The sequence below is a fragment of the Myodes glareolus genome, chromosome 6, assembly GCF_982192425.1.
Source record: "Myodes glareolus chromosome 6, mMyoGla1.1, whole genome shotgun sequence".
Lineage (NCBI taxonomy): Eukaryota > Metazoa > Chordata > Mammalia > Rodentia > Cricetidae > Myodes > Myodes glareolus.
Window position 1 is genome coordinate 43,667,380 of NC_142031.1, and position 11,687 is coordinate 43,679,066.

Sequence of the window (11,687 nt, forward strand, 5' to 3'; positions counted from 1 at the left end):
TTCTCTATTTTGTATAGTTTGATATGGCTGTTATTAAAGCAATTTACTTTTCTACTCTCTGAGTTGTTTTGGGCAGTGAACCTATTATGGTTGGTTGATAAATTTCAAAAAGTCTCAAATAAACCAAAAGTGACACTTAAACAAACAGATATGAATCATAAACAGAAACACAAGATCACAAAAAAAAAACAAGGCAAAAATGATGCTTCTTACGGATCACAAACGCTAAAGCACTCAATTTAAAGATACTTAAGTAGGTAACTATTGGATGAAGATTTTAAAAGCATACTTGTAAAAATGCTCCCCCCAAAAAAAAACAAATTTATTCAGTCAAAGAAGTAGGAAAGAAAGCTAGTGATATATAGTTAAATGCTAGCAATATGGATAAGACAATCAGAAACATGATAGGACATTTGAGCAAGTAATTAACTAGAATGTAAATGCTAAGACATAAAATTTCAATAAATCAAATACAACACCCAGAACAAAAAAAAATCACCAACAGATTCAATAAAAGAGAAGAAAGAGTATAACAGAAGAAGGTTGAAGTAAAAGAAACATGGCACTGAAACATTAATAATTTTGTAAAAAAAATATATCATTACCAATATGTCAAAGAATTCTAGAATAGGATGAAGAGAACAAACTTGGAATCATGAGATATAGCAGAGCTGTTATAAAAAACCTAAAGGTATGAGAAATATATTAAATAACATTAAAACAGAAAATTTCTCAAGAATAGAAAAAAATGACAAGTAAAAAAAAGCATTTAGTTCCCTAAATAGTTGCCTAAATAGATGTTCACTAGAGAAGAACATTGCTAACATTTAGTAGAGTAGAATCTAAACCACCACTGTTATGAACAGATAAAGACATAAATTAAGGGAATGAGTTATCAAAAGTACACAGTAACTATAAAGAAATGGGCAGTAAACTTTGGGACTCCAATTTTTCAAAACAAACCTAGATGGAATTGACATAGAAGGCCAGATATGTCCTGAAACAATAGCAGAGGATAATTTCAGCATGCATCTCATTTTTAGACTCAAAGTGAATTCCACAAGAGTAATGTTAGAATTAAATTACATGAGAAATGAATGGGCACAAAGTAAGACTGAACAATAGCCCATCTATCATGTATACATGATTTCTAATCATTCTTCTTTGCAAACTTCCAGACTTCTTAAAAATATACTTCATTCTAAGACATAAAGTAAGTCTTAACAAGAATAAAAGAATCTAAATGAAACTAGAAACCAGTACAGGGAGAAATTACAGGAACTAATGAGTTTGAAACTGCCCAGTAACCTTGTAAATTACTAATGATTTATTGAAGAAATTGACAAAGGAAATAAACAATTTTTAGGATCAAATGAAAATGAGAGCACAGCTTCCCTACATCTTTGGGAGGCAGCCAAGTGATGCTGAGAGAAAAGTTTATACTTGTGAGCGGCTGCATTAAAAAACTAGAAAGACTTCAAGTAAATGACTAAATTCAGAGATACCTCAAGTAAATCAAAGGAAAATATCAAGCCAAACCTGAAGCAATCATTTGCAAATAAATAGATATTAAAATAATACATAAAATTAGTCAAGCACTTTGTTATATATGGGATTGAGCAAGAGAAGCAGACCTACGTTAATAAAATCAGGGATAGAGGGAGGACTTACAACACATTCACATGAAATCTAGACCATCAGTGGAGAGTACTCTGAATATTTATATTGCTTCCAAAATGGAAAATCTAGAAATATTGGGTATTTGTTGTGATATAACAATATTATGTAAAAAGGATATCAACAAATTTGCGAGATCCATAGCATGCACCACTATTAAAGTGATAATTAAATATCTCTCAAACGATTCAAGTTCATGACTAGATGTATCCTCTGCCAAGTTCTGCCAGATATTTAATGAACTTTTTCATGTCATAGGAAGGGAAGGAACCACCAGACTCATTCTATGTAGTCAGTGTTACCCAGATGATAAAATAAAGACACAAGAAGAAAATAACAGAGACAGAGATCATGACAGAGAGAGAGCATAATCTCACCTGTTAACATAAGTGCCCCCTTAATACTTGCAAGCCAAATCCAAGAACACATTAAGAGGAGTGTACATTATAACCAAGTTGGTTTTCATTCAGGGGTAAAAAATTTGTTCAACCTTCATCTGGTGATGGAGGGAGATAGAGACAGAGACCCACACTGGAGCATTGGACTGAGATCCCAAAGTCCAAATGAAGAGCAGAAAGAAGGAGAACATGAGCAAGGAAGTCTGGACCGCAAGGGGTGTGTCCACCCACTGAGACGGTGGGACTGATCTAATGGGACCTCATCAAGGCCAGCTGGACTGGGACTGAACAAGCATGTGATCAGACCGGACTCTCTGAATGTGGCTGACAATGAGGGCTGACTGAGAAGCCAAGGGAAATGGCACTGGGTTTTGATTCTACTGCATGTACTGACTTTGTGGGAGCCTAGTCTGTTTGGATGCTCACCTTCCTAGACCTGGATGGAATGGGGAGGACCTTGGACTTCCCACAGGGCAGGGAACCCTGACCTCTCTTAGGACTGGAGAGACAGGGGGAGGGGCCTGGGGGAAGGGGGAGAGAAATGGGAGGAGGTAGCAATTTTTAATAAAAAAATTTTAAAAAATTTGTTCAAAATCAATAAAACAGTGATTTTAATTCAGCACAAAGTATATAAGGAACAGAAATTATGCTATCATCTTGAACAGTGAGGTAAACTCTTCTAAACTTATGAGGAAAACACTGAAGGTCCATGAGTAGAAAGATCATTTCTAAATACAACAAAGAGTATCGGGTTCAGTTAGTGGCATCTGCAGTCTTGTCTGTGTCACCTGCTTAAAGATGGCGGAGCTCTTGACTTTCATTTTTGATGATGAGAAAGTCAACTGTCCATTTTCTTTCAAAACTGTACCATATTGTCATTGAGACAAACTTCTCAGTTGCAAAGCAAACTGACCCATATCCAAATCATCATCATTCAAAACACTTAACAATCCTCCAAAAAGTGCACGGGTGGAAAAGGGTTCACACTATGCTGTGAGTGACATAGAGATGGAAACCTTTACTGAAGCAGAAGAAAAGTATGAGGAGGTTGTGGAGATGTCCTCTATAATAACCCAGGATATCATCTGATGGTGAACATTAAGTTTATTTTTGAAGAGATGTGAAAAAGGCTGTGAATGTCTTGAATAACCCTTGGTTTAAAAGGCAGTGGATCCACACAGAGTTGTTCTTGCTGACTGACTGTAGGAAAGACTCCTGAATTCTGTACAAAATAAGAAAGGCAGAAGAGAGGTTTTTGGAACTTCATGCATCTGAATTCAATCTGGAGAGGATATCACAATCTGAGATATTTTCACCCGTTAAATTCATGGAAGCGAAAACATCTTATTTTTACTCATATTTTACACAATGGTCACCATTGTCAATGCCCCTGGTACCCTAGAGAAAGGAAATCCTGATTATGAAAGTCTCATTATCCAGCTAATCTGGGATTTATCTTAAATACTGTGGTCCTGTGTGGAAGTGATGGTGAGTTTTTAGAGTGACACAAAGCTCAAAATCATTATCTGACCCTTGTTTCATAGTAGGGAGTTTGCCAGGATGTCTGATACTGTTTTCAAAAAACAAGTTAGGACTGCAAAACTCTGTGCTTATCAGCAGGACTCATTGATTGCTTTTATTAATTTGTGTTGATTACAGAGGAAAATTCTTAAATCAGTTTGTGAAGGCATCAACTGGACTCAGCATTGGCTTTGAGACCTACCTCATCCTCAGTAACACCAGTTTGTTCTAAGATTAGTTCTCCAACCTCTTTCTTCATCCCATGCACATTCTTCTCGGCCATTTCTGTTCCGGATAACATTTAGGTTAAAGACCCTTAGTGGATTCTTTCTCATCTAAACCATGACACCATTTTTGTCTTTATATCATTAAACCCAATTATTTTCTCTTGGTGGGAAGTATCACAATGCAACATAATTTGTTGCTTTAAGATTAAAAAAAATTATTTTGAGATGGAGAGATTACTCAGTGGTTGAGAGTCATTTCTGCTCTTACAGAGAACATGGTCTCAGGTTCCAGCATCCACATGGCAGGTTTTAATCTCCAAGTCCAGTGCTATCAGTTCCAATGCCCTCTTCTTGGACCCAAGGTCAATAGGCACAAATGTGATACATAGACATAGATGTAGACTAAGTACATAGACACATAAAATACAAATAAAATCATCCTTTAAAAAGTTTAATTCTGAGCAATCACAGTTCTCCTGTAACTCACATTATTTACTGCATAGCATTATAGTGCACTCCCCACACAGAAGCTCAGAATAACAGAAAGTGCTGATTCTACTCAGACAGCCACAAAATCACTTGGGATACAATTAAAATACTCTAGGGAATTCTTTGTTAATCATAACATCCATAGTGTTATTTAAGTACAAAGACAAACTTGTCTGAGCTCATTTACATATTGAGGCATTAGCCACAGTGCAGACTGCTCTTTCAAGGGAGCTTTCCAGTGCCCAGAACCAGCCTCTAGTCCAGCTCTCAGACATGGGTTCAGTTGTGATTACTACTGCTCTGTGTTGCAGATGTTGAGGATGCAGTGCTGGAAGTTTCCACTGTATCCATCACATTTTTACTATTGCCTGGCATCCTGAAAATTAAAATTATGGCATTTAATTGATTCTGTTTCCATTTTGTGTCTTCTCTGAGTGTATATCTTGATTGCTGTTGAAGATTCCACACGCATGATGGTTTTATACTAAGGTAATTTTAGTATACCTGTGACAGCAATGTGTGTTTATCATTCCAGGTTCCACTCAGGACATTGAGCTGAGTCTCCAGCTTCTTTGGCCATGTCTCTAGAGCAAAGGGCCACCATCTCCTTCAGGGACAGCAAGAGTGTTATTTCATATAGAATTAGATATATGCACTGGTTACAACAGAAACCAGGCAGTCTCCCAAACTCTTCATCCACAGAGCGTCAAACACAGAATCTGGGTTTCCTGCCACAGTCATTAGAAGTGGGTCTGAGGCAGACTTCACTCTTATCATCTATGCTGTGGAAGCTGTTGATGTCTCAAGCTATTACCCACATTATTCTCTATATTTTGCACAATATGATCACATTCTTTCCTCTCGTATTTCACTTTATGCTAACTTCTTTAATGAAAGAATTTTAAAGTCTCATGATATATTACCAGCTAACCTGGAAATCACTATTTAGGGCCCATTGACTCTGAACTTGTAGATAACCAGCCCTTCCCCCTAACTGCTGGACTACATGACACCGTGCCTAGCTACTTTTCATTTTCCAGTTGTTTTACAATGTGGTCAAAGCTTCCGTGTTCTGCTCTTTGCTTGGGCTGGAACATGGCCCTCTGTTAAATAACATATTCAATAGTTTTCTGTTCTTAATAGTTACCTTCACTGCCTAAACTTAGCCCTCCTGTAACTCAATCTGTAGACCAGCCTGGCCTTTAACTTTAGAGATCCGCATGCCTGTATCTTCAGAATACTGGAATTAAAGTTATGCACCACCATCCCTGTATATAAGCTGTTCTTCAATTTCTTTTCACAAGTTGGAGGTTTATTTTGGTGTGATTTTGTCCTGGGACACCATTGGCTTTATTCCATTTCTTAATTTTTTTATCTTCTTGTACACAGAACTTAGCTCCATTTCACCTCCTGGTCCACCCTTTCTCCTCAAGCTCTACATTTTGCATTTCTTATTTGCTCAGTTTGATCATTTTAATTATAAATGTTCATAAGAGTAAACACTAGTATCCACACAACAAAGTCTATACTAGTCTCTTTTATGATTTCCTTTGCCAATGTAATTGATCTAATACTCTTCACTTTATTCTCCGGTAGACCCTTCAGACAAGGGTAAAAAGTAGTCACTTTCTTCAACAAAATATTGCAAGATTCAGCTCTAGGAAGCACACTAAAATTCTTTTTCAGTAATTTTCACACTCCTACTTGTATGACTCATTAAATGATATTTAAAGCATTCTAATACTTTTCTAAACAAAAGTCATAAAGTCCAAATTTCTCTGAACAAAAGCATGATTACATCTATTACAACAATACACTGTCTTAGTTAGGGTTTCTATTGTTGTGAAGAGACACCATGACCAAGGCTACTCTTATTTATACATTTTAAAAAAAACATATAATTGAGGCTGGCTTACAGTTTCACAGGTTTAGTTCATTATTCTCATAATGGGAAACATAGTCACATGCAGGCAGACATGGTGCTAGGAAAGAAATGGAGAGTACTATGTATTGACCTGCAGACAGTGGGAAGTGATGATGTTGAGCTTTGGAGACTTCAACCCCACCCCCTAATGATAACACCTCCTTCAACATGTCTACTTATTTCAACAAGTATATACTTCCTTATAGTACGACTTCTTACAGTTCAAGCATTCAAATACATTCATGTATGACACTAAACCAATTCAAACCATGACAATTATCCATATGCCAGGATTTGAATACTGTTCTATATCATCTAGTGACTTCCCCAGCTATCAAGAGAACAATCTATGAGGAAGCTGTTTGATGTCCAATCAAGATCTTTTGCCACTAATCATATCAAGAACTCCAGAATCCAGTTCTAAAATATTATAAATCAGTAACCACTGACCTGGCCTGTGTACCAGCCATTATAAACAGTTGTCTGGATGATCTTATAGAATACTCTGGATGGACCTACAAGAGATGGAAGATGATAGCCAAAGATAACAGAGTCTGACTCATCATAATATCTTCAAAAGATTCTGAAGCAATGCAAGACTAGTGTGAAGTTGTGTGAAATTATTAGCCATTTAAATACTGTAGGTTTTGCACACCTACAATATCCAATTTTAATTATACCCAATATTTGCCTTCAAGAAAGGCACCCTAGAATTTTCCAACACTATTTCACCCTTTTTAAGTGACAACCATCACCAGAGTCCAAATCCCTGTTCTTTGTGGATTATTTCTCTCACAAATGCAATATCCCTGTCCTACCTTACAGTATAAATGCTTGTCATCTGATATTTGTACAGAAGGCACAAAGGAAATTGCACAGTTCTAGATATCGTCCCAGATGCTTTATTCCCTCATCTCTGACCTCAACTGGGATCATTAACAACCCAAGGTATACAGAAGAAACCTCATTCTGAGAATTAAAACAGTGGAGAGGAGAGAAAACATAAGTTTTCGTCTAGTCCTTATAAAGAAAGGTTTCTCTGGAGAACCATAGCCAAATTGCTTAGAGGTTAAAAAGCTTTGGGAATAGTCCAGAAGAAGGTGAACAGTCTATTAGGGAGTCATTGTAATACATCACTCACTATCTTTGAAAGAAAATGAGTGAAGTTCATGATACTCTTAGCAGGGGTCAGAAGCCCACTCTGAAATTCTGGATCTGTTTGAAAGACATGATGCGCACAACTGGCAACAGTAACACAGCATTAGATACTTAGGTATATGAAACAAAATGCTGACCAATCTCTAAAAAGAAAAAGTCAAACCCTACTTGCTCCCCTCTACCTAGCAAAGATAAAGAAGAAGCTTACATATATAAGAACTTCTGAGTTTCTGTCATATTGATACCAAAGATTGCCCCCTTTTAAAGATCTTTGGGTATTTTGGCTACAAGAATTACAAGAATAATATAAACAAGTATTAGAAGTAGAGTTTTTCTGAACATTGTGTATAAAAATTTTTGAAACCTTGTAGGTGAGAATTCACGGGTATATCTTCTGACATTACTAGATTTGGTAGTTTGCATTTGACCCCCCTAATCTCATAAGGATTGATACTATTAGGAAGTGTGGCTTTGTTGGAGGAACTATGTCATTGTTGGAGCAAGTGTTTCACTGTGGGGGTGGACTTTGAGGTTTCCTATGCTCAGAATACCACGCAGTGTGTCAGTCGACATTCTGTTGCCTGTAAGACACATCTGTTCCAGTAACACATCTGCCTTTATGCTGCCATTCTCATAATAATGTACTGAACCTTTGAAACTGTAAGTGAACCAACCTCATTAAATGTTTTCTTTATGAGTTGCTTTGATCATGGGCTTTCTTCATACCAGTAAAAACCCAACCTAAGAAACTAGGAGGCAAAATCTCATAGGAAAATTCTTGATTCTCTGCCTCTTACAGCATTTCTTCCTCCTCTTACACAGAATTCTCTGATCATTAGGTATGAGAGAGTTTTATAGATATACCCACTTGAACTGGAGTCTGCAACTCTGTATTTTTATTGGTTGTGGTTCTCTATAAAAGTTTCCTTATATTGGAAAGAGAAATTTTCTTCCAGAGTTGTGAAGACTATAGTTATCTGTAGTATGAAGAAAATTTATTTATGTTGTAATTGGAAACTATGCTCATTTAGTAATGTAGAATGTTTAGATTCTCTTTCAGAAATCTACCTGGGTAGTTGATGAGGCTTCTGGTATCAGACATGATTTTCCTCTTACTAAGTAGGTTCAATTAGAAAGTTGTTCATTACAATAAAACATACATATTATCTTGGGGTTTTATTACTATGAAAAAACTGTTGCAAAGAGCCACTTATTCAAGCACAGCCACCCAAAACCTAAATAATCACACAGAATCTCTTTTAATTAAATCACTGCTTGACCCATTAGCTCTAGCTTCTTATTGGCTAACTCTTACATCTTAATTTCTATTAATCTGTGTATTGCCACGTGGCAGTGGCTTACTGGGTAAAATTCCCAGTATCTGTCTCTGGTAGTTTCTCTCTCACTGTCTTCTTTCTCCCATCATTCAGTTCTGTCTTCTCAAACCTATCTAAGTTCTGTCCTATCAACAGGTCAAGGCAGTTTCTTTATTCATTAATTTTAATTACATCAAACAGAGGAACTCCCACATCAAACAACAGCAATTTTGATAACAGAAAACATTTAATTGGGAGTGGCTTACAGTTTCAGAGGCTTAGTCCATTATCATCATGGTCAGAATCATTGAGGCATTTATGGTTCTGGAGAAAGAGCTGAGAGATCTACATCTTGATCTGCAGTCATCAGAAGAAAACTATGAGTTACACTGGCTGTAGCTTGAGCATATGAGATCTCAAAGTATAACCCCACAGCGACCCACTTTTTCCAACAAGGATACACCTCCTAATATTTCCACTTATAATCAGCATAGCATTCAATCACACGATTCTATGGGGGCCATAGACTACTGAAAGCCACCACACATGCTATTCCTGCCTTCTTAGGGTTATTGCTAAATGCTGGTCCCTTGTGATTGATAGGTGATTGATAGGGAGGGTTGTTGTATGCTTCTTTCCTTTAGACATTTGCAAAGTACCTGACGATTATCATGAAATATTTTCCTCATGGAGGAGGAATTCAGGTCTAATCCAGTACAGAGAACTCTGGGACCTGTGTATGAAGTGCATGGTGTTCGAATTGCAATATCACCTGTAAAAGTTTTAGGGCAACATCAGGTATATAGGCTTATAATGTAAGTATAGAAGACACATAACTGATAATAAATTATGAAAAAAATGTTTTAAAAATATTGTGTTACTTCATAAGTTTATTTTTTATTAATGATGAGAAGAACTCTGCATGTTCGTGATATAGATGTATTGCTTATTTATACAAAAGAAGTTGGTTTTCTCTGAATATTTGATTTCCTACTATGTAGCATGACCTCACTTTATTTCCAAGTTTGTAGATACTGTGATTTTACAATAATCAATGTTGAGAGTCACACTTCACTTGAATATACTACAGAAAATTATAGAAGCATTATTGGGGGTATTTTAGAAATGTTTGAAAATTTTGTTTAATCCCAAGGTAAAATTAATATGACCAGTTTTTATGTAATTCACATCTGCAACTCAACCTCACATGTACAGTTAAGCATTCTAATGCTATTTAACCCAAAAGACATATGAAGTTGAAATTTATATGGTGAAGAATAATGGTATGCAATTAATTACTGTTTTTTTCACTGCAAAAACCTTTTATATGCAGAAAAAGTGTTACAATGCATGAAATATCACACAATAATTTAACATCTGTGTCAAAGCTTCAACTGAAATGCTATATGGTTCGTCGCATGCATAGTGTAAAGTGTGCATGTTTTGTGTTCAGAATCAAGGTTGGAGTGAAGTCCTATGATGGCCCGCACTCAGAAATATCTCAAATTCACTCTACATCAGCTTTTCAAATAGTTTTTGATTGATGTGCATTCAGAACCTTTTATTGGTAACAGTATTTTCATGGTCTACAGGATCAGATGCATGACTCTAGATTTAGTACCTGTGATCAAAGACATGAATATCTGGAATAAAGCAAACCTGGTCAGTGTTGGGCTTCAGTGTTGGCAGAAAAAAATGACTTCTTGAGAAATTACTGTATTTCAGTACCTCCCTGCACTTTACAATTTTTGTACCATTCTTTTCAGTCTCTAACACTGGAAAAAGGTTGTGTCAAGTTTCTATTTGTCTTACATTTACCTTAAAAGCTTTGATAATTCCACAGTTATGATAATGTAGCTTAAATCCATGAAATGAAGTCTGGGCCTGTCTTTGTCACTTTGTTTGATGCTCAGCCTGGAAACTGAAGCTCAGGAGTTTGCAGAGCTTTCCTTCCTTTAACATCAGGATATCAGTGAATTCAGGGCTTGAAAATTTTGTTTCAGTGTTAGAAAAAAATTAGTCTAGAATTTTTCACTTTTGCTTTTTAATTTTCTTTCATTACTCATCTGTTTTATTCATGCCTTTCTTCTCCTTTCATTTTCCTTTTCATTACTAAATTTCCATTCCTTCTTTTCCTTTCTCTACTTCCTTTCCTCCCTCCCTCCCTCCCTCCTTCCCTCCCCCCTCCTTCTGTCTTTCTTTTCCTCTAGCCCTTCCCATTTCTTTCTTCTATCCTTGCTGCATGATTCCCCTTTAGCTTCTTTCCCTACCCTTTTCTTTTGCTGGTTTCTATTTTTACCCACCTTGGTGATTATTTCCCAAGGATTTTATAATAAGGTAGGTAGTTTTATCAAAATGTCTGAGTTTGAAACTGATAAAAACATGTCATTGCCTGTGAGCTGAAGTTTGTCATAGAGCATCTAGACATTTGTGGTTTGAGCCCTTTGAGTTTGACCTTGAGTTTCTATGTTGCCTTTTTTCCAAATGAGTGCTTACACTCTCTGATGGTATTGGATGTGGATTGACAATAGACAGTCTCACACGAGACCATTCAGTTTGCTTCTTCACTCGGTGACTGCTTTGTATCGGTACCTACAGGATAACCCAGCTGCTCAGATTTTATAGACAAGACATTTCTTGTGAGATCTTAACTGCATCCGAGAGTCAGGGGCAGCACAAGATGGAAGTACAGCCCAAGATCCTCATGCTCCTGCTGCTCTTAGTGTCTGGTGAGAAAAAGTCATAATCTTTCCAGCATAATGGTTCTATAGAAAAAAAACATGTAATTGTGGAATACAGAGGATGATATCTGTTATATTTTATGTGAACTCAATAATATACATACATTAGAAAATACTTTTTCTCCTTCATACACAGTCTTTCTAAATAGCCCTGGCTATGCTGGAATTAACTATATGAACCAGGGCAGATTCAAATGCAAACAGATCCTCCTGCTTTAGTCTACCAAATTCTAGGA